A 25,247-nucleotide genomic window follows, 5' to 3' on the forward strand; every position below is an offset into this window, starting at 1 on the left:
CCTCCTTCAGCCTCAATTTCCACATATACATAAAATGCGAATCAAAATAGCACCTAACTCATAAAATTTATGGAAAATGTTTTGTAATCTTTAAATTTCTATATAAATTTTATCTATTCTTATGTTTAGATCTGCTGTTCTCCTTGTCTGAAATGGAGTCAGTTCTGTTATGTCAACATATACATTCCTAAAAATCACGGTGCTATGCAAAATTGCTAATAAAACCATGGTACTTAAGAGGGAAATGGGGTTTTCAACACAATATTCAAAAACCTGTTCAGTGATAGGGGGTGAGAGGAACTGACACATTCAGTAGACAGATGTGGATATAGGGACCACAGCCATAGCAGAAGATGGGGGGATTGTGGGTGGAGATTTTGTTTGTGTTGATTCTCCTCCACACACAGCTTCTATTACACCAGAAGATATACAATAAAAATGAAACTTAACTTTAAAAAAGGTTGGAATTTGTGAGTTATTATTGTTAAGTGGTGAAATTTTCTGTGTCCTTGCTATTTCCTGAGGAAGAAATATAACATAAGCAAACCAAAATGTTCCTTAATATTTTAATCATGTAGTAATAAATTTTTGTTTTCAAACCAAACATTGTAACAGAACTGACTCTACTCTTATTTTCAATCAATTTAACTCATAATTTATCCATCTATCCAGAACTTTTCCAGCCTTCCAGGTGCCATTCATTTCTCATTTAGTCCTTTCTGTCTTAAGTCTTTTCCAACAATTATACGCTCTGTATTTAATTCCACATGTCTCTAGAGTGCTGGACTTGTGGAAGACCTGGATTCCAATATCAGGTCAGATACTTTCTGGCTGTGTGATCTTAGGCAAATAATTGCACACCCCTAAGCTACAGTTGCCTCACTTACAAAACCTGGATCAGTGTAGCACCTGTCTGACAGTGTTATAAGAATAAAATGAAATCATGTACATAAAGTTCTTTGCAAATCATAAAATAATATATAAATATGAGCTATTTATTGTATGGGCTGCATAATTAACTAGTTGTATCACTTTACTCTTGTATCAAAATATACAATTTAACACGTTATTGGCATCTAGTGCTGGTATATTAGATATTATCTTATTCACTGATTACTTCTTTATGTGAATATTGCTTTATATCCCCAAGTCATTTTTGAGATCTTTATGAACAAAAAATAAAACAAACCCCCCCCATACTTTCTAAATAATATATGGATCATGAAACCAGTAAATAGTACATACCTGGTACATAAATTCTACAATGCTGAAGTCATTATTGATTGAGCAATGCTTCTTTTAGCATTTAAATCCAGACCATGTCTGGGAGGATATAGATTAGGGCTCCCAAACTTACCAGGTATATGTCAAATTCTGAAGCTCCTTTCCTTGAGGAAGAAGATAAGGCAGGAAAGCTGGCTATGGGGTTGGAAACTCAAATAGGATTTTATTCCAGGCAAGAGTAGTGATAGAATGAGGGGGCATCATGTGTGGGAAGTTGAGGCAATAGAGAGGAGAAATTTTAGGAGATATTGCTATCGTCTTCAGGAGGGTTGTTCTACTCCTGCTTCCAGTTTTGTTCTATAGAACAAAGCATAAATCTAATCCCTTGTCCACAACATTCCAGAAAATATTTGAATCCAAGAATTGTGTCCCCTTGTTTTTCTGTTGAATAGTCTAAGAATCCCCTTCTGCTTCATAAAATTCTCATATGGCCATTGTGATAGAACTAATATCTAGCATTGTTTCTCCATGACATAAGTTAGACCCATGCTTCTTCCATCCATCCTACCAGAGGGATGTATTTTTCCTGAAACAAAACAAAGCTTTCCCTGAGATGTGACTGGACCATTTCAATGGTGCAGTCTCCTGGGCACCTGAGATTATAAAAAGTATCATTCACATGGAGTAGAGCCCCTACAACTTGGTGGATGTCTTAAGACAGATCACTGTAGCTTGCCCAACTGCCCATCTGACAACATTGAGCTGAAAAGAGTGCTATATCCAGAAAAAATTAATGCCAACATATCATTGTTACATACTTTTGTTGTATTGAATAAAGTAAATGTCCTTTGTAAAAACTGTTCAATGACTTGTAACTGTCTCATTTTGTCCCAACATAGAACCTATACCAGTAGGATGCTGGCATTAGACCCACCCCTAAAAATATTAACTCTAGTTCTGTCACCGTCTCTGTAACCTTTCTTTGGGCACTTCTATTTTTCCTATGTTTTTAATACATACTTAAAACTGAACTTAATATTACACATTTAATATAACCAGGGAATATTACAAAGGCATTATTCTGCCTACTATCTCTTATTCTGCATAATATACTTCTCTAAATTCAGCTTAAATTCTGGCATGTCAAAATGTTAATTTCAATTGAACTCACTGCCCACTTAAACCACTTTGTCTTGTATTTCTGTAGTACATTTAATTCAAATTTAATAGAAACCCATGAAATCTTATGGGTTTGGTCTGTTGTTCTACCATGTCAATATCTTTTTGGATCTCAACTATGTCATCTATGTTTAATTATTTATTACAGATACACATAATCTACACATTTTTAAATAGTTCATCTGTATCTTCATCAGTCACTGATGAAAAACACTGAATGTAGAGCTAAGAAGAGAGCCCTAGTAATACCCCATGGTAAACTTCTGTCTAAATTGACATTGATCTCATAAGCACTAATCTTATTTTTGATCACTAAGCCAGTTTGAATTCCTAATCCTTTATAGTGAGAAGAAAGCACACCTTTTCTGCACTACATTTTTTAAAGAACAATTCTTTGTAGTCAGTATCAGATTTCAGTGTGCTTACTTCTGGAGATAGTCACTTGGGCAGGATGGTGGCTTCTAGCCTACATGTCAGTGGAAGTCAATTCTTATTCTAAGAGCGACAATACAGATGGATAATGAACTGAGCCCAGGGAGAAAGAACAGGAAAAAAAAAAACCCTGCTGGATTGTTTTTGTGAGGTTTCAAATCGCTTTCTTTACCCTAAGTTTCTCATTACAATAAATACCTAACTTTTCAATAAAAACATTTAATCAGTATTGCTGTGTGGCAGTTTGTCTCCAAAGAACTAAAGATGAATATCACAGAGAAGGAAATCAAAAGGCTCATATTGGGTGCGAGCAAAATGCAGCATATAACAACTAAGGTGCTCCAAAGAAGGAGTAAAATTTGTCATCAAGTATTGTATGACCAAAAAAAATGAACTGATCACATGGCCAGAGTGAGTGATGACAGGTAGACCTGGTACTCCATTTGCACCTTGTGATATGGGGAAAAAGTAGTAAAAAAAAAATCCCAACACACTGAGTGAGGGATGTGGGGAACTTTGAGAAAGACATGGATAAAAATTAAATAATATAGATAGGCATGGAGCAACTGGGATCTGCATTCTCCTAAGTTCATGAGAACACAAATCAATCTGCATATTTAAGAGTGTAGAAATTACTAGAATACATATTGAAAATGGATTATGATGCCTTGCTTTCCATGGATATCTCCAGAAAGAAGTTAAAGAAAAAAAACTATCTTGTTATTTTAGAAATGAGGGTGAGGGAGCATATTCCAGATTGGGGAAAAGATTATCAAAAGGTAATATAGTAAAGAGAGTTCTAGACTAGAAGTGTGGAAATATTTTATTATTTATCATTTATTAATATTGTTTGAACATAGGTTTATTTAGCTAGAAATTGTCTAACTCAACTGCTTACTGTAGAGGCCAGGGTGACTTCAGAGACAATCCTGAGAAAGCCAGATGGCTGTAGGGAATGCTTGGATCCTAACCAGATCTTGGGAGCACCCATTGCTTGTGTTTTAGACTTCTTGAATTTGAATGTTTCTGTTTATTGATATAAATCTCAAAGGACTTTGTCTGGGATCAGCCCTCTCTATAAAATAGCTTAACTGCTACATGTAGTTCTGTATTGGTACTCTTCCCTGAACCCTATAGAATGTAAAACTCTCATTGGCTGGACAGGGAGCCTTCTCCCATCTTTCTTCTCTACCAAATGACCAAATAAATTTCTTTCTAAAACTACTACATATTTTGAAGTTTGTTCTCAAGATTAACAGGAACCAAGTAGATCTGTATTTGAGTCTTGCCTCAGATAATCAGTCACTGTGTGATCTGGGGCACAACATTCAACCTTTCTTAGTCTTAATTTCTTCATCTATAAAATTGAGGTAGGGATAGCACCTACCTTGCTGAGTTGTTATAAGGATCAAATCTGATGCTGTAAATAAAATTTTAAAAAATTACTAACCTCGAAGCACTATGTAAATACTAACCATTATTGTTGTTACACTTATTATTATCACTCTCATAATCCCCATCATCTTCATCATCATCATCACTATTATTGAGCAATGACCCTGGAAAGAACCCTAGAAGCCTTCTAGTCCAACCTTTTCATTTTGCAAGTAAAAAAAAAAATGAAGACTAAGGAGACTAACACTTGATGAAAGTCACATAGGCCATGAGCATCAGATGTGGAATTTGAGCCAACTCCTCTAAATCCAGAGATAGTCTTTTTTTTTTTCTTTTTTGGCCCATCTATGGCATGATGTTACTTGTGGAACCAGTGGGAAATGCTCTTGTCTTAGAGTCAGGAGACGTAAGTACAAATTCTGGCTCTAACACTAATCTTTGTGATGTTGGCCAGTGCTTTGTAAATACAAAGAATCTATTCCTTGAGGTGATCATAAGATCATTAATTTACTACAGAGTTGTAAGAAACCTTAGAGGGCATTTATACCATTTCCTTCAGGCTGGTGTTTGAGCTAATCTTGGGTTGGGTTTTTTTTGTTTATTTGTGTTTTTTTTTTTTCATTTTGAGTAGAAGCTTTTATCATGAAGGGAACAGTGATGAAAGAACTTTAGACTCAGAGAGTTTCAATGCTTTGTCCAAGGTTCCACAATTACAAATGACTGTGATTTAAAACCATATCATTTGACTCTAAACCCCTGCACTCTTCCTCCTATACATTGCTTTGTTCAAGGTTGCTCATACCCAGAAAATTATTTTTGAGATGATTGGCTGCCCTGGAGATGTCACTCATGATAAAAATCTAACTAATGATTAAATCAGCTAATTTATAGTTAAGTAATTAGAGTGGGAGCCCAAATATAGAGTGTGACATCTATCTAAAATGAAAACAAATGGATCTTTTCCCCTGTTTCTTTCCCATCTTCACTTTCTCTTACTCCAGCTTCCATACTGGGTATTCGAGGTAATCAGAACTGATAAGGTTGTATCCTCACTAAAGGTATTAAAAAAAAAAACCTTCTTTAGTAAGAATTGGGAGGAGGCAGCTAGGTGGGTGCAGTAGATAGAGCACCTGCCCTGGATGACCTGAGTTCAAATCTGGCCTCAGACACATAACACTTACTAGCTGTGTGACCCTGAGCAAGTCACTTAACCCCATTGCCTAGCCAAAAAACAAACAAAAAACCCCCCAAAACCAAAAGAAATGGTTACATTGGAACCAATTGTCACAAACTGATTAGTCAGATGTATTATTTTTATATTTAAAATTAAATCTCTTTTTTTCCCCTTCAGTAACAGTTGTTTTGGATTGTGAGCTCCTACAATGAAGACAGTTTCCTCTTGCTTTATTCAATTCAATTCAACAAACTTTTATTAAGTACTTGCTATTCTCAGGCCTATATGCTTTTGAGTATTTGATGCTTGGGGAAATAATAATGCCAACAATAGACAAAATCCCTGCTTTCTGAGAGCATATATTTTTTTCTTGGACCCCCTTTTCTCTTTCCACATTATTTTAAAAACCGTTTCTTCTATTTTGGTATTGTTAATTATCCCATTAACTTTGAGGTTAACCTTCATATTCTGATAATTATTTAAAAATGCTTCTCTTCCTTAGGAAGACAATAATTTCAGAAAATTTAATACTAAAACTCATTTGAAGAAAGGGATGTTTTATAAATTTTTTCTCAGTTCTCCTGCCTAGGTGATTATTCCTAGTCTCCTTTACACTCCAGTTTAATTTTTTTTTTCCTATCTCACAAACTTCCGTCCTGTCCTCTTAACCCCTATCTTCACTTCTAGCTTTACACTCTCTACCCTGGTGATCTAAGCATTTTCTGTAGATGTAATTATCATACATCTATAGATAACTTCCCAATCTCTATGTCCAGTTTTAATTGTTCTCCTGAACTCTTCCCCACATCAAAAACTTCATGGTGGAAACCACTTAGATTTCCAATAAGTATCTCAGTCTCAACATGTCCAAAATGGAAATTGTTTTCCCCCATTGCATCAAACATATCCCTCCTCAAGATTTTGCTCTTATTGTTTATGGTGCCACCATTCTTATAAACCCCTAAGTATACAACATTAGAGTCATGCTTGACTCATCTCACATTACTTCTATATCTAATTAATTCTCATGTCTTGTTTATTATATTTCTACAACATATCTCTCATTCACACCCTTCACTCTACTCATAGGTCCTCTTTAGCTCCCACCTAGACTACTAACATTAGTATCCTTCCCTTCCCTCTCAATCCATAATCCATTCTGCTGCCAAATTTATATCCCCAAACTTCACAATGTACTCCTACCCACCTTCTCAAAAAACTTTAATAGTTCCTGGTTGCATATAGGATAAAATACAAACTCTCTGGTCTGGAATTTATATCCTTTCATAATCAGGCTCTCATCCGCAATTCTTGCTTTATTTATTTTTATTTATTTATTTTTTTGTTTGTTTTTAGGTGATTGGGATTAAGTGACTTGCCCAGGGACACACAGCTAGTAAGTGTCAAGTGTTTGGTCTGAGGCCTTATTTGAACTCAGGTCCTTCTGACTTCAGAGCTGGTGCTCTATCCACTGTGCCACCTAGCTGCCCCTCTTGCTTTATTTCTCATTGCTGCCCTCCACACTATCTCAATGCTAGTCAAACTGACTTCCTAGTCAATCCTAGTACGCAGCATTCTATCTTCTGTCTCTTTTCCTGTGCACCATTTCTTTATGTCTGGAATGTTTTCCATTCTTACCTTGGTAAAGTGGAATTCTAGATTCTCCCAATTTTCTCATTTCTCTTGAAATCACTTAGTACTATTTTCCTATACTTCTCATTTACTAAGGTGTGTAACAAGATTGTGGATTTACTCACCTTACCCATATAAATAGGCATTCTAGCATGTCCAAACCCTGGAATGTGGCCAGCTATATCTCCCCTTAAGGCTTCTAAGGGTAAACCTGAGTAGTTGATGATGATTTTTCTAATGCTATCAGACTCCAACCAGGCTCCAATGAGTTTTCCCTAGTAACAGAGATTAAGACCTTAATATCAATTTTATGAATTGATTTCTCTTCAAGTTTAGTTAACACATTAATAGCAATTAGCTTGAACAAGGGAATATTTACTGAAAATATACTGCAATTAAGAAAATGTTCCTCTAATTGAGCCACACTACCCCATTTACACCCTAGTCTTTGTGAAGAGTTGACTCAAACTTAAAGTTGTTGCCACTAAATATTTGCCTCAACAAGTTTCCTTTTTAGTTAACATAGCCAGCCACTTGACAAGTGTCTCCCCTGTCCACAGGGCATGGCTTCTTAGCTACCTTATACATTTACTATGATTTGAATCAAGTAGGTTATTCTTTGGCGCTACACTGTCTCCTCACTTGGCCTGTCTAGAGAAGCCACAGTAGTCTCTGCCATAGATTGCCATCATTGATGCTCTAGAGGCTCCTCTGACTTTTCAAACCTCACAAGTTGAAAGGCTGCCCAGATATGTCAATGCTCATTGATCTAAAAGCAAGAGAGAACTAACCAAAAGTCGAAAAGAATCAGGGACACTGTGTATTCATGACCATTAGTGGAGAAAGTGTAGGAACTGAATCTGTTTTTCCCTTCCCCATCCAGTACTACTCTCTCTCTCTCTCTCTCTCCACTTAAAAAGTGACAAGGAGAGGCAAATGGAGTTTTTCCATTGAAGACTTTTGTATACACTCTCAGTTCCTGCACAACAGCTGAATGAAAGAATGAATGAAAAACATTAATAAACACTTATTATTAGCAAAGTGTTGTGCTCAACTCTGGGAATACAAATAGAAAGATAAGATAGTCCTTTCTCTCAAAGCACACCCATTGAAATGGGGGTCCTGGGAGAAGATTCTGGGAAGATGTTGGAGTAGGTCAAAAATTCCAAGTTCTCCAGATTTCCCCCCAAAAATAGTGCCTCAGGTCAAACATAGAGCAGTAAAAATAAATTAGAGTAGGAGCAGAACAATGGTCCTCCTGGAGCAATTGGAGAAGATCTGAAAAAAAAAGTTCCAAGATGAGGTGTGGTCACTGTGAAGAATAAACACCTCCAGGCTAGTTCTGCTTTAAAAAAAAATAATCTCTGAGCCCTTGGAAAAATTGAGTTGGAAGACAGCCTCAGCCCCAGCCACAGGAACTTTTAACCCTGAAACAGTGAGGGAAGTTGGGTGTCTGAGCCAGGGAAGATTGAGGAAACCTCTGCTGATAAAGAAAGCCAGACCCAACTGTGTTGCACAGACATAGCCAGGTGCAAGAAGGAACCAGTGCACAACCTGTAAGTGCCCTGTAAGGGCAGGGATGCTGCTGGCTGTGAACGCTTACAGGATACTAGAGGTCTTGGTTTTAGTTTCAGGCTGTAGGGAAGAACTCAAGGAGGATCTAAGGCCAGAGGCACTAACCTTTATACCTCAGGCTTAGAGGTGATTACAAAAAATAAGCTGCTACACATAAAAAAAAAATGAGTAGGGAAAGAAGAAAGAATCCAACCATAGAAATTTACTGTGGGAATATAGAAGGCTGGGATTCATCTTCAGAGGAAAATACTGAAGAGAAGAAATGCTCCTCTACCCCAAAGATTAATGTCAAATGGTCACCTGCACAAAAAGAATTTCTAGAACTTATAAAATATTTTAAAAATCAAATGAGAGAGATCAAAGAAAAACTAAAGAAACAAGAATAATCCAAGAAAAACAAGATTATGAAAAGAAAATCAACCAATTAGAAAAGGAGATCCAGAATCTTAAGGAGGGAAACAACTCTTTGAAAATCAGAATTCAGCAAGGGGAAACCAATGAAGTCATAAGAGACCAAGAAATAATAAGTCAAAAAAAAAATTACAGAAGAGAATGTGAAACATCTCATAAGAAAAACAACTGATCTGAAGAATAGATCAAGAAGAGAAAACATAAAAATAATCAGACTATCTGAAAGTTATGATTAAAAAGAATCTTGATACAATAATACAAGAAATATTTTTTTAAAAATTGTCTTGAAGCATAAGAACAAGAGGGGGAAGTAGAAATAGAAAAAAATCTAGCGATTACCACCTAAAACAGATCCTACAAAGAAAACTCACAGGAATATCATAGTCAAATCCCAAAACCCCCAGCTCAAGTATAAAAAAATAAGAGTAACAAGAAAAAAAAAACAATTTATATATGGATATGCCACAATTAGAATCACATGAGACTGAGCAGTAGTGACACTAAAAGACCATAGGTCTTGAAACACTATATGTCAAAGAGCAAAAGAAGTGGGGTTCTAGCTGACAGATCATACCCAGTAAAGCTAAGTATAATCCTGAGTGAAAAAATAGGATATTTAATGAATTGTCAGACTTTCAGGACTTTGTAAAAAAAATGAACTTAATAGAAAAATATAAGGTACTTACTAAGGACTAATTACAAAGGACTCAATAATGACTGTCAGTTTACCTTTTATATTAGAAAATGCAAAATGTACGTCCAAGATTTTTATTAGTAATTGGGTAGTTCATAAGAAAGATTGGGATAGACCTTAGTATGATATGACTTTAAAAAGTAAAACCTTTAGGAACAGCTAAAAAGAATAATTATCTTATACAAATGAGGTGAAAGAGGAAGAACTGACACAGATAAATTAGATGGGGGAGGAGCTATATAGATAGATATAGAATGTATAAAAGTCTTCTAAATTCAGAAAGAAATACATGGCTAAGGGGATAAGGAAGGTGAGAAGATAAGGGAGGAATCTTTAGAGGGGAAGTGAGTGAATAGGTTAAAGAGGGTATACAAAGGTGTTTAGATTAATGGAAATGGGAGGATAAGGGAGGTATCTTTGCAGTGGGGAAGGGTAAGCAATAGAAGAGCAAGGTAGTGGGAAGAAGTCAAGTAGAGGAGGCAGGAGGGATAGGAAATAAGATGCGCGCAAATATAAAATAAAGATCAGTAGTAGAATTTGTTAGGGGGAAAAAATCAGGATAGTAATCATGATCTTGGACAAAGTTAAGGCCAAAATAGATTTAATCAAAAGACAAAAATAGGAAAACTATACTATGTGTCAGCCATATTCATCAACATTGTTTTGGACTATTTGAAACAACTAGACAGTGTAAGGTTGGAATATTGCTATGGTGTAGGAAATAAGTTGTTGGACTTGGCAAAATATGGAGAGACTTGGACTTATGAAGGAAGAAGTTATCCACCTTCACAGAAACAGAGGATAAATCAGTAGTTTTACATAGGTACATATGAATGTATATATCTATATATGAGTAGGATTATATATATCTAAGTATATGTATTTGTAAGTGTATACATGTACGGGTATGTGTGTAAGTGTATTTGTTATATGTCTACATATGTATGTGTGTATTTTGCATGCCTATATATGTAAGTGTTTATATATGCATGTGTGTATATGTATGCATATGCATGCACATGTATATTTATGTATATATACAAATATATGCACATACGAGTGTATATATATATATATATGTGTGTGTGTGTGTGTGTGTGTGTGTGTGTGTGTGTGTGTGTGTGTGTGTATGTATCTGCACTTAATTGTAGCCTTCATGGGTGGGGGGAGGGTGAGGAAGGAGGAACAAAGAATAAAGTAAGAAGTGCACAGCAGAAAGCAAAAGAAAACTTTAAAGCAAAGAAAAGATTCATAGTATTTATTATATAGGCTTTCTTGAAATGGAAATTTATTGCTGTGTGTTTTGAATCCTTTCTTATGTATTGCTGTGCACATGGCAACGCTTTTTTTCTTTCTTGTTTTGCATTTAAGTTTCAATATTTAAATTTATAATATGCTTCTTTTTCTTATTGTGTACTTAAGTTTTAGTATTTGTCAAAAATAAATTTTAAAAAATAAAAGAAATTGGAGTCTAGGGAGACAATATATAGTGAGTTTCATCTGCAAGTTAAAGAGAAAGGCCCCATGGTCCTTAGGATAGAGCAACAATGCAGATGGTAATGCAACTTCTTTATTGCTATATATCCACTGATAAAATCATATCAGCTTACTTTAAAAAAATTTTTAATTTATTTAATTTTTCTCCCCATCTTGCCCATCCCCCCACCCCAAGATGGCATGCATTCTGAAAACCCTTCCCCTAATCTGACCTCCCTTCTACCACCCTCCTTCTTTTATCCCTTCCCCTTCTATTTTCCTGTAGGCCAGGATAGATTTCTATACCCCATTGCCTATATATCTTATTTCCTAGTTGCATGTGAAAACAATTTTTAACATTTGTTCTTAAAACTTTGGGTTTGCATATCACTTTCAATGTGAAATTATTTGACAGTGCTAAGAATTTTTGGTGTGAGAAATTTAATTTCCAAGTTGTGATTGCCTTTGACTACAACAACCATAGAGTCAATTCATATTTCCTTGGGGGTTGCTTCCTGGGATGATGACTGGTTTTATTTGTTATACAGAAAAATGCTATAGATTAGCTGTGCATGCTCTGAATCAAATTGGCACCCCTACATTTCATATCATTGCATACTTCTAGAATATGAACATCACGATCCTCTGACTTACAGAAAAGTGGAACTGGATTGGTCAAGACTCGTCTTCCACTTGGGTGCATTCCTTCTATTGAATGGAAATTATTTGAGGATAAGCATAGTTTCATCTGTTTTTCTTTGTGACCTCAGTGCTTATTACATAATAGGAATTTAATAAACACGTGCTAAATTGAATTAAGTCAGGAAAACAACAACAAAAATGGCAATAATTAAATGAGCTCATTTTGCTAAAAAGAATATCTTGTTTCTCTTTTAAAAAAATTTATTGTCATTATTGTTGAATATGCTATTGTCAGCCAAATATTATAAAGTCATAATACAATGTTTTGACTTTGTGTGGAGCTGACCCTGGGTTTTTGGAAGCCATTTTAAGAAAAAGTAGAATCTGAAAAATACTATGAAGCTGGAACAGCTTCAACCCTAGGCCCATTAGTGGACCATATTTCTGTTATTTGATGACTAGCTTAGATAACAGCAAAGTGGTTTCTCTTTAGTAAGTTGGCCAATGGTGGCCTTTTTTTTTAACCATATCAATTAATAAAGATTTTCTCCATAAGTGAGGAAACTTTACCATTTGAATCAATGGATGTCATCCATATACCAACCACATCAAGTATCTTTTTTGACATATCAAAAATAAATTTCATAGGTCTTTTGGTTTTCAATTCCACTGACCTTAATTAAGGTCAACCTAGTGTTTCACACCCTAGAAAAGATAGACCTTTAAACCTGTGAATAATAAGATTTAGGGAGGTCAGTAAAACAAATGTAGCAATTGTTAAAAGAATGGCTTGTTTTAAAAGGAGCTCATCTGATCAGAATCAGTGGTTCAGGAATAATTTTTCTGAGAGGTTTAAGGTCACGGCATGTGTGTGCATGAATGAACAGAATTTGGCCTACGATCAAAGAAAATTTCCCTTTTGAATGTGGCTGAAGGAAGGATGCTATTTAGAATCTCTGACCTCTTGTTCAAGAGTCTGGATACCACCTTTCAGGGGACAAAAAAAACAGATCAAAAGCTTACTAGTAAAAACTTCAAGATCTTGGTAGTGTATCTAGGGAATTGAGCTGGGCACATTGGCCATGTTGTGTATAAACAATTCTTTCAGGTTATCTATTTCAGTGCATATTTATACTCAAAAGAGTAGTTATGTATATACAGCCATGACTTAGCTAATATTTTTTCCTAATGATCTAAGTTATTTGGCATCTAGGCACCTGAATTTTCACCTCATCTCTGTTCCTTTTTCTGTGGCCATAGATGAAATGCACCCCTTTCTGGGTTTCATTTTGCTCAGTGGTAAAAAAAATAAAGAGATTAAATTAGACAACCTTAAAAGTTACTTCCCAGGAATAATTTATATGCTTGATATAGAACTACATGCATTTGTGTGTGTGTGTGTGTGTGTGTGTGTGTGTGTGTGTGTGTATGTGTGTGTGATGGATCCTTTTGTCAATCTGGTGAAAGCTATAGGCCACTTTTCAGAATAAAGTTTTTAAATACATTATTTAAAAAAAGAAATTACAAAGGAAACAAATTATATTACAATATAATGTTACTTATATAGATAAATGCATATGTACCCATGTATAATACACCTATGGGCACACATCAGTACCCATACACAATGTATTTATCACATGTATTAGTATATACACGTATATACATACGTATGTCATATCTATAAACACAGTGCATCCAAATATCATACCATTATGTGCATGAGTATATACAAGTATACTTATATTTGCATGTATACCTGTCTCTGTGTATACATACATGTGTATAGGCACATATGCAAACAAACACATATATGTGCATTGTGCATGCATGTATGCATACACATAAGTTCATTGACCCCCCCACAAAGAAGTATACTTTAAGGACAGTTCATTAAGTTCATATCCTTCTCTTCATCTTTAATCAGAAACCATTGTATGCATGTACCTATCCTAAAGAATTAAGAATATGTTGACTTTGCTGTGAGGAGGACTCCCCCCTCCTCTTTAATCAGAAACCATTGTATGCATGTACCTATCCTAAAGAATTAAGAATATGTTGACTTTGCTGTGAGGAGGACTCCCCCCTCCTCTGTGGCCACAAACTCTGCTATGCTAGTGCTCCTCCTCACCCTGGGACTGTCACTGAGGACTGCAATTTAGATATGAGTATGGGCAAGAAACAGAATCTTGCCTCAGTCCTAGCAAAAGACCCTTGTAATCTCCTTCTGACAAGTTGTTTGACACTCTTACCTTCTGTGGACTAGGAGCTCCAGAAGAAGCCTCTGCTGATTTAGTCATTCCTGAGGCCTGCTTCTGGTTTTCTGAGGCTGAGGCTATGCTAGGGCTAGGGCTGGTCTGTGCTTCTCTCTCATCCTGCTCCAAATGACCATTCCTAATGACCTTCTAAGTTGTCTTTGGCATCTCTGGGCTGAGAGGTCTGGAAACCACCACTGCTGCCAGCGATTCAGTTGCCTTGAGGCCTCTGTGTTTGATGTGGCCAGGTCTGTGCTGCTGTGGCCTTCATTGGATTATGCTCCTGGTACAACAGACCTTTCCTGCCAACCTTCCAAATTGTCTTGGGCTGGAAATTTGTTTCACTCCATCTTTTTGTGGGTTCTGCTGCTCTAGAATTTGTTTAGAGTCACTTTATAAAAGCATTTGGATGGGTTTGGAGGGGAGCTTAGGTGAGTCCCTGCCTTTATTCTGACATCTGGCCTCCACCTCCAAACTAACTTACAGCCATCTCAAATTGGATGTCCCATAATCACTTCCAATTTAGCATGTGCATTTCCCAAGGGCAACTGATGTTTTCACCTAAACCCTTGGATCTTGCTAAATTTCCTTTTACTAATGAAGGCATCATCATACTTCTAGTAAGCTAGGCTCATAACCTGTATGAATCTTCAGTTTCACTCACCCTACATATGCAATCTGTCATCAAGTCTCGTTATTTCTACCTCCCCAACATATCTTGTATACTCCTTTTCCTTATGTACCTAACCAATGCTTTGAAGACTTTTACTGCCTCTCATCTGACTTAATGGTAAAGATATATGTTTGGTCTCCTTGTCTCAAATCTCTCCCCAATTCATTCTACATGCAGTTGCTAAACTGATCTTCCTAAAATGATCTCATGTCATCCTCTCCCCAACTCAATAACTATAATGGTTTCCCATTACCTTTTGGATCATTTTTTTAAATAGCATTTAAATCTCTCTTCAAGCTGACTCCTTTCACCCTTTCTAGTATTCTTATACTTTACTCTCATGCATACACTCTGTGACTGTCTTCCTTGTACCTCCCAAAGAATATTTTGTTTCCTAACTAATTTCCTTTTTACTGTCTGTCCCCCATGTCTGAAATATTCTCCCAGTTGACCTCTTGCCTTCTCTGGCCTTTTTCTAGACTCAGTTTAAATTCTACCTTCTGCTATAAGCCTTTCTTGGTCCTCATTTCTCCCCCTTTCTGCATATATTGCTAGGGCTATCCTTCTGAGACTACTCTGAGACTCCCTCACATTGATACTAATGTATTGATTGCCACCAGAGGGTACAAGTTTTCAGTCCGTTTGGCACCAGTCTGAGAGTCAAATCTTCTTTACAACGTAATTTTTCACTTAATTAATCTTGTTGTCTCAGACAGAATCAAAAATCTCCTTGAACTTAAGAAAATATCACACCACTTCTTGATTTGCCTACCTTATAACTCTGCTCTAAAAAGGAAATTAGATAGATTCTAGGAAGTGATTGACAAAGTCATTATTGTTATTAGATTGGTTTTGTTTTGCTTCTTTTTTTATTTCCTTTACAATTCAATCTATGAATAATCATTTTCAATTTTCGAGATTAAGTTCATAAAATCATTGATCTAAAGCTAGAAGGGACCTTAGAAACAATAATACCATAGTTATAAAGTTGAAAAGGACTCAAGAAGATACTTCATGCAAATCCATCATTTTAAAAACAAGGAAACTGAGGATAAGCAAGGATAAGGAACTTGCCCAAGGTCACATATAGAAATACAACTTGAACCAAGGACTTGTAACTTAAGGATGAGAGTTCTCTCTACTGCACTACTCCTTGAGGGATCATCCCTCCTCCTTCAGCTGTCATTTGATGTTGCTGCTAATTTTTGTATAGTTCTCTGTTTTTAAGTTGGAAAACATCAAGTTGGAAAAATTTAGAAGTTTTTATTGTAAATCTTATTATTTATTTTAAACTTAAATATGAAATGAGAAAAAAAGTATTACCACGTACACAACAGAAAATGAGAAGATTCAATATAAAACAAATTCTCATTTCAAGAAAACCTACATAGTAAATACTACACGTTGTTTTCAAAGCTGCCTACTTTTTCTTTGTATTCTTATAGTTTTCTTTTGTTCTCTGCTGTTCACTTTTTACTTTATTTTTCCACTCCCACTTCTGCCCCAAAGAAAGCTACAATTAAGCATGCAAATATGCAAATGTACATATATGTGCATATATATGTGTGTACAAATATATGTGTATATACACATACATACACACACATATATTCATACATATACTTATATGTAGATAGAGACATAGAGATAGATATACACATACATACATATAGATATCATAAACCTACACACGTACACTCGTACACATATATTGAAGACCATATTATGCTTATTTCCACTTGTCATCTATTTCTCTGATGGTGGATAGCATCTTCATTCATAAGTCCAAATCTTCCCATGTTTTTCAAAATCAACCAACTCATCATTTCCTACATGACAGCAATATTCCAACACAATGGTTTTCTTTATCTTTTTTTAATGGGGTGTGGCAGAAAGGAGAAAAAGTAAGAAAGCAGATTTTTGCTAACAAAAATATTAATGACTGGGAATGGGAATAAAACATAAGCTTTTTAAAAAATCTTTATTGGCTAAAATATGTTTGGAGTTTTCTTTCCTCCCCAATTGCCACAGATTCTTTTTGTACTTCTATCTCTGGTATTGTTGCATTTTATAATGAGTGGTAGCCAGAAAAAAAGTGAATTCCACTATGAGGCAGATAAACTAACACTTCCAGGGTAAAATGGTTGGAGCCCATCATATTATCTGCATTTTTGTTCTTATTTGGTGCTTTGACTTTTCTGACTATTCTCTTGAATTTCCTTAATATGCTTATCATTTTATGATGCCTGCCTTATGTCTCGCAAATAAATGCATTAACCAAAAGAAATCTAAACAGTAAATAAGACCATGTTCAGAAAGATGAGCATTAAACCTGACTGGAAAAATCAGTATTGTTACATATTATAGAATCTGATAAATGGTGCTAGTATAGAGTCTACTCACTGATTCTAACAATAATGATTACGTGATAACATCCTACTCATGTCAGGAAAACATTATTTTGAAAAGTCTCTTGAGCTCCAAGAATTAGTATAAGTCAATACAACATTAGCTGAGTCCACTCTATAATTAAGTTATGCCATTATCAATAAGCCCTTTGAATACTGTAATATTTTTATTCTAATTTATCTTAACAATCTAAGAATGTATTTAATTGCTTCAATGCTAACCCAGCCTTTATTACAGCATAGGACATAATTACCCTCCTTTAAGTTAATTTATAGCTCTCATTAACACTCTTGCCATTCCATTGTGATTAAAAATCTCCCAAGAATTGAAATCTCTCTGAGCAGTAAGAGAATTATTGTGATTTATTGTTCACCCTTGCTGCAATGAGAACAGAGTTGATTTATTATAGTTGGTCCCAACTGAGGTGAACGGGATTGGGATGGGGAGGGAAGGGAGTCAGTTGTTGAGAAGGCAGTTTACCCCTCTCAGTCACAGAGTACCAGTTTAATATGGGGCCTGTCACATGCTGCATGGGAGCATAACAAGATCTCAAGAGGACAAATCTTAAAACAATAACTAGCTTGATAACCTCAAAAGGCACATAATTATATTCCTTTATTGAAAATGAGAAGTTAGGAGAAAAAAACCCTTATGTATTCCAATGTGCAGTCTTCCTTTTCCCTCTCATATTTCCCGCTCATTATCCCAAGGAAAACCCCTTCCTTTTCTGCAAACTAGTCCATTATGTATGTCAGTTATATTTAACAAAACTTAGATTACTATTTTCTTATCTCTCTCCCTCTTTCTATCTCTATTTGTCTATATCTCTTTCTCTTTTTTTTTTTAAACAAAAGATCTGCACTCTGTAATTTTCCAATAACTATTGATAGGTATCTCAATGGGTTTTACCAGAAAGATCAAAAGCACTGAAAGTACTTAATGAACTTTCTGCCAAAAAGAAAGTTGTTTAGGGCCATTTTGATTCCAAGTTGTTCTCACTGATGAAAGTTCACTGTCCACAGCAACAACAAAAAATATGACAGTCTATTAAATTCTTTGTGACTTACACAGCCTTTAGGAACTGGTAGAGATTTCAGGGAGGGTAGGTGATCAATAATAATAATTATAATAATAATAACAACTTATTATTATTATTGTCTAAATCAGGGCTAATAGAATACTAGAATGTCAGAGTTAGAAAAGGAATAGTAGAAATCAACTGTTTTTTTGTACTCATTTTATAGTTGAAAAAATGGAGGCCCGGAGAGGGGAAATGGTCACAGAGCTAATTCTTGACAGATCTGGGACTAAAAACCAGGGCTATCAAATCCATGTCATCTGTTTGTTTGTTTTTTTTTCTTCCATTCTCCTTGTATTGAGGGCTCTTTGCATTGAGAGCACAATAGTATAAGAGAACTGGTCATTCAAATTCATTTGGAAGACTTATTTCATCCCAAAGAAAGAACAGTCAATAGTTAGTCAAAGATATTTTAAGTGTCTATTATGTTTTAAGTATTGTGCTAATTGCTAGAAAAAAGAAAAGGGAAAAGACAAGCCCTGTTTTTAAACAACTCAAAATTTTATTGAAGAGACAATAAGAAAACAACAATGTAGAAAGAAGCCATGTAGATGAAAAACTGGAAATAATCAACAGGGTAGAGACACCAGATTTAAGATGGAGTGGTCATTCTTTCAGTCTGTGTTTAGCCCTATGTTTGGGTGTCACTTGGCCCCAGGGATAAATGTGGCTATAATGGGAATCAGATTGAGAAAGAACTGGCACCCTTCCTTAAACTCTTTTGCATATGTAGTTCAGATCTGACACCTCATATTTGATATGCAAATCACAGTGCAGTCCTACAAATCAACCTAACTACGTCAGTGACATGAAATTTTAAAGGACTTGCTTATAGATTTTTAGATTCTTCAAGTTCAGAGTACACAAAAAGCGTCCTTGTTGTTCCCTCATTTTCTCACTATAAGAAAAAATTCATGACTCATACTGATTGAATTGACTCTTTGTTAAGGGTATGGGTTTTAATCTCCAGAATGTAATGCACCCACAGTGCCTGGATTTTTTTTTCTGACACTCCAAGAAAGATTTGCACCTTGTTTGAGAAGCTCCTTACAGATCATCATAAAAGAAAAATGATCTAAGAAGCACATAAAGTCTTTCTACATGCATTTTCCCCACAAAGCTCAAACACATCTTTCATTTTGATCACAGAGATGCAAATTTTCTCACAGGCAAAATACAACATGACTAAGTCCAAATCTAGTACAATATATTTACAAAAGTGAAAAGGATAATGCAATGAAACATAATGGAATTTACTCAGCAGAATTTTCAAAGAGCATGTGCTTTACATCACCAACTTATTGTTTTTTAGGTTTATTATGCAACATTATTTTAAAACAATTTATCCAGTTAAAATGAAGAAATAATGTTTATACAGGATAGGAAATTTAAGTGCACCTGTATTCTTTAAAAAGCATTTTTATCCACAAACACTTTGATAGGAATTCAAGAATTGCATTCAAAACAACAACATAGGCTCATATATTTTTTTAGGCTGAATTTCTTAAGAAATAAAGAATATGAGATTTATGCTTAAGTCTTACGTATTCCTAATAATAACTGCTATGTAAAACAAATACCTCCTGGTTGAAGAAGGAATAGAAAAATGTTTTGTTTTGTTTTTTTTCTGTGAAATATTTCTGATGAACCCTGGGTTCCAAGTTCACTTCCTCCAAATACTGAAGAATAGAAAAAAGGGTGCTTTATAAAGAGGGCAATCAGGACCCATTGAGTATACTTTAATCAACTCATATTTGGAAAAGAAATGTAGAAGATGGAAGCGATTACAGGTAATGGAACTGATATAAAAGAATGTCACAACATTACAAAAATTGTGCCACAGAAATAGGTTATCTATTTCTTAGATACTGGGGAAAAAAAGAGATTGGAATGAGGAGGAGGATAATGAGGGATAAAATAGGGCAGAAGACAGAGCTTACAACAGATGACCTCTATTTTCTCAGTAACAGAGAAGAGGATTCTTTGCCAAGAGTAAGAAGTGAAGAAAGAATGGTGAAGGAGGCTTCAGAACAGAAGAAAATATTCGGAAAATCTACTACAGTGAGTGCAATAGGAAGTCTATCAAAGAAAAATAAAAGATTTTTGTAGAGCCAGCATTGTTTCTATTGATGAAATGAGTTGAATAATAGAGGGCCAATGACAGATACCTAGATCATCAACCAAAGATGTCCTTCCAAGAGGACATTAATTAATCAGCCAAATAATTAATGATCTTTGGGTATGATTTAACCAGTTCCAAATGTACTTATTACTCATCTTTTCCACAAGGATAGCATTAAAAACTTTGTTAATACTTTGCTGAATCCTATTGATGATGTTTCATTGGTATGATCCTAATCTTGTAACAGTGACCAGAAGATCCAGTGTCATTAACCAGAATTTGTTAAATTCCTACTATGTACAAGACACAATATTAGATGATAGGCATTGCACTAGGTGCTGGGGATGCAAAAAAAAATAATGCAAATAGAGAATGGCTAGTTCTTGAAGAAACTTACAGGTTTCTATTGATCAGCATTTTACCTCTTATATACTCATAATCTATAACTTATTATTATGCTTTGAATTTTACTGGCATTAAAGTCAAGCTTAGTGGTCTAAACTGTGAAGATGCAGCACTAAACTTTCTTTTAAAAATAAGTTTAGCAGGCGTAGCTAGGTGACGCAGTGGATAGAGCACCGGCCGTGGATTCAGGAGGACCTGAGTTCAAATCCAGCCTCAGACACTTAACACTTACTAGCTGTGTGACCCTGGGCAAGTCACTTAACCCCACTGTCTAACCAAAAAAAGAAAATTAAAAAAAAATAAGGTTAACAGTCATCATAGACCTCTCTCAATCTCCACAACTTTAAGATGATTGACAGCATCTCAGCAATCACATACACACTTAGTTTATTTTTATTCTGGACATTCTATTGAAGCCTGTTTGGAGTTCACTTAACTCTCACTTTAAGTACTTAGATATTATGTCAATAAGTACATATAAATATATATAAATATATATATACATATACATGTATACACACATATACACACATACATGTATACATATGTACATATATACACATATAACACATTCTTTGTAATAGCAATGATAATAAAATTTATTGGATTAAATTTTACTCTTTAATATTGTTTAATTTTCTGTGACACCTTTAAGTATAATCAAGTATTCTTTGTTATTTAGTATTTTATTTTCCCCAGTTACACATAAAAACAATTTTTAACATTTGTTTTTAAATCTTTGAATTCCATATTTTTTACCTTTCTCCCCACTCCCCCTCATTGAAAAGGCAAGAAATTTAACATAGGTTATAAATCTGTAGTCATGCAAAACATGTCTATAATAGTCATGTTATGAAAGAAAGCATAGACAAAAAAAAGAAAAACTCAAGAAAAATAAAGTTAAAAAGTATGCTTCAATCTATATTCTGACACCATAATTTTTTTTCGCCCACTGGGGATAGATAGCATTTTTCATCCTAAGTCCTTCAAAGTTGTTTTGGATCATTGCATTTCTGAGAAAAGCTAAGTCATTCAAAGCTGATCATCTTACAATATTGCTATTACTTTGTACCCATTACATTTCACTTTGCATCAGCCCACACAAGTCTTTCCAGGTTTTTCGGAGTATACCCTGTTCATCATTTTTATAGTACAATAGTATTCCATCATAATCACATGTCACAACTTGTTCACCCACTCCCCAATTGATGGGAATCCCTTCAACTTCAAATTCTTTGCCCCCAGAAAAGAGCTGCTATAAATATTTTTGTACATGTAGCTCCATTGCCTTTTTTACTGTCTCTCTCTTAGGTTACAGACCTAGAAGTGGTACTGATAGGTGAAAGGGTATGCATGACTTTATAGGCCTTTGGGCATAGTTCCAAAGTGCTCTATGGAATCATTGAATAAATTCACAGCTCCGCCAACAATGCATCAATATCTCATTTTTTTTCCACATCCCCTCCAACATTTGTCATTTACCTCCTCTGTCTATTAGCTAATCTAGTAGTTGTGAGGTAGTACCTTAGAATTGCTTTAATTTGCATTTCTCCAATCAATAGTGAGTTAGAGTATTTTTTTTTAATATGGCTATAGATAGCTTTGATTATTTCATCTGAAAGCTAATTATATCTTTTGATCTTTTATCAATTGGGGAATGGCTCTTTTTTTTTTTTACAAATTTGACTCAGTTATCTATATGCTTGAGAAATGAGGCTTTCATCAGAGAAACTGCCTTTATTTTTTTAATGTTACTATTGCTAACTGTATTTCCCTCCATGCTATACCTCCTGTTAATTCTATTGTCTCTCTCTCCTTTCAGACTTCTCAAAAGTGTTTTGCTTCTGACCATCCCCTCGCCCAATCTGCTCTCCCTTCTATCCCCCCTTCTCTTATCCCCTTCCACTCCTATTTTCCTGTAGGGTAAGATAGATTTACTTACCCACTTGAGTTTGTATGGTAATCCCTCTTTGAGCCAATTCTGATGAGAGTAAGGTTTACTCATTCCCCCTCATATCCCCTCTCTTCCCCTACACTGCAAAAGTATTTTCTTCCCTCTTTCCCTGAGATAATTTACCGTATTCTACCTCTCTCTTTTTTGTTCATTCTTCTCTCACCCTTTGATTTTATTATTTAGCTATCATCCCTTCATATTCAACTCATACATGTGGCCTGTCTATATAGACTCCTTCTAACCAACCTAATAATCATAAAGGTCTTATGAATTACAAATATCATCTTCCCATGTAGGAATGTAAACAGTTTAAACTTATTCAATGTCTTGTGATTTCCGTTTCTTGTTTACCTTTTTATGGTTCTCTTGAAAGTCACTTTTTTTTAAATACAACTCCGGTCTTTTTAATCAAGAATGCTTGAAAGTTCTCTGTCTCCCTGAATGTCCATTTTTTCCACTGAGGGATTATGTTCAATTTTGTTGGGTAAGTGATTATTGGTCGCAATTCTAGCTCCTTTGCCCTCTAAAATATCATTTCCCAAGCCTTCCAATCTTTTAATATAGAAGCTGCTAAACCTTGTGTTATCCTGACTGTAGCTCCACTTTGATTGAATTGTTTCTGCTAGCTGCTAGCAATATTTTCTCCTTGACCTGGAAATTCTGGAATTTGGCTATAATAGTCCTGGAAGTTTTGATTTGGGTATATCTTTCAGGAAGTGATTGGTGGAGTTTTTCCATTTTTATTTTAACCTCTGCTTCTAGAATGTCAGGGCAGTTTTCCTTGATAATTTCTTGAGAGATAATGCTTAAGATATTTTTTGATCATGACTTTCAGGTAGTCCAATAATGGTCATATTATCTCTCTTGGACCTATTTTCCAGGCTAGTTGTTTTTTTTTTTTCCAATGAGATATTTCACATTGTATTCTATTTTATTTTCATTCTTTTGGTTTTGTTTTATTGTTTCTTAATTTTTCATAAAGTCATTAACTTCCATTTAGTCCACTCTAATTTTTAAGGAATTATATTCTTCAGTGAGCTTTTGGACCTCTTTTTCCATTTGGCCAATTCTGCTTTTTAAAGCATTCTTTTTCCCATTATCTTTTTGACCTCTTTTACTATGTGGCCTAGTCTGTTTTTTTAAAGAATTATTTTCTTTAGTTGTGTGTGTGTGTGTGTGTGTGTGTGTGTGTGTGTGTGTGTGTGTCCTTTAGCAAGCTGTTGACTCATTTTTCCAGATTTTCTTGCATCGCTCTCACTTTTATTCCCAATTTTTCCTTTACCTCTCTTGCTTGATTTTCAAAATCCTTTTTGAATTCTTCCATGGCCTGGTGTCAATTCATATTTTTCTTGGAGGCTTTGGATGTAGGAGCTTTGACTTTGTTGTCTTCTGAATTTGTGTTTTGCTCTTCCTTGTCACCATAGTATCTTTCTATAGTCACATTCTCCTCCCCCTTCATTGTTTGCTCTTCTTCTCAGTCTATTACTTGATTTTTAAGTCTTTGTTAAAGTAAGGGTCTGCTTCTAGTGTGAAGGGTGCATTGTCCCAAACCTCAGGGGTGTTGTGCAGCTGTTTTTAGGGTATTTCCAGTGACCTAAGGAGAAGTGTTTAGTACACTCTTGGCTTGTTCTGTTGTCGGTGAGTGACCAAAACACTCTTTTCTGCACTGAAACTATGAGGAGAATTCCCCCTCCACAGTGCCTACAAGCTCTGCCGCACTAGTGCTTCTCCTAGACCTGGGACTTGGACCCAGGACTGCAACGTGCATCTGAATACGGGCAATGCAACAGTATCCTGCCTCAGTGCTAGCAAAAAGACTCTTGTAATCTTCTTCTGATCAGCTGTTCAACTCCCTTACCTTCTGTGGGGTAAGAGCTCCAGAAGCAGCCACTGCTTCTGTCACTTCTGATTCAGTCACTCCCAAAGCCTGCTCCTGGTTTGCTGCAGACAGTGTTGTGCTAGTATGACCTACTCTGGCCTATGCTCAACTCTCACCCAGGTCAGGTGGACCTTTCCTGCTGGCCTTCTAAGTTGTCTTTGGTGTCTGTGGGCTGAGAGGTCTGGAAACTGCCACTGCTTCAATTGATTCAATCACTTTGAGGCCTGCTGCAAGTTTTCTGGGGCCAGGTCTGAGCTGGTGTGGCCTGCACTGAACTGAGCTCCTCTCTCACCTTCATGTAGCAGACCTCTCCTGCAGACCTTCCAAGCTGTCATTCTTTTTTAAATTTGGTATTTTATTTTTCCCCAGTTACATGTAAAAAACAATTTTTAACATTTGTTTTTAAAACTTTGTTCCAAATTCTCTCCCTTCCTGCCCATTCCCTCTCATTAACAAGGCAAGCAATTAAATATATGTTATATGTGTGTAGTCACAAAAACACTTCCATAATAGTCATGTTGTGAAACAAAGACTAACTTTATTTCCCTTTGTCCTGTCCTGCCTCCCATTTATTCTAAGATCTCCTTTCACCCTTTTCCATCTCAAAAGTGTTTCCTTTTGATTATTTCCTTCCCCAA

General features: G+C 35.5%; 1 pseudogene across 1 annotated transcript in view; it reads left to right on the forward strand.

Annotated features, from left to right (window-relative positions):
- Nucleotides 1-20,355, forward strand: part of LOC110204832 (tumor suppressor candidate 2 pseudogene) — a 51,031-nt pseudogene extending 30,676 nt beyond the window's left edge. Inside the window, exon 2 of the transcript XR_013485621.1 lies at nt 20,214-20,355. The product of XR_013485621.1 is annotated as a tumor suppressor candidate 2 pseudogene (transcript). The remainder of the gene's footprint in view (nt 1-20,213) is intronic.
- Nucleotides 20,356-25,247: the final 4,892 nt, after the last annotated feature.

This window comes from Phascolarctos cinereus, unplaced genomic scaffold (assembly GCF_003287225.1).
Source record: "Phascolarctos cinereus isolate Bilbo 61053 unplaced genomic scaffold, phaCin_HiC Scaffold_4;HRSCAF=312, whole genome shotgun sequence".
In the NCBI taxonomy this organism is placed as follows: domain Eukaryota; kingdom Metazoa; phylum Chordata; class Mammalia; order Diprotodontia; family Phascolarctidae; genus Phascolarctos; species Phascolarctos cinereus.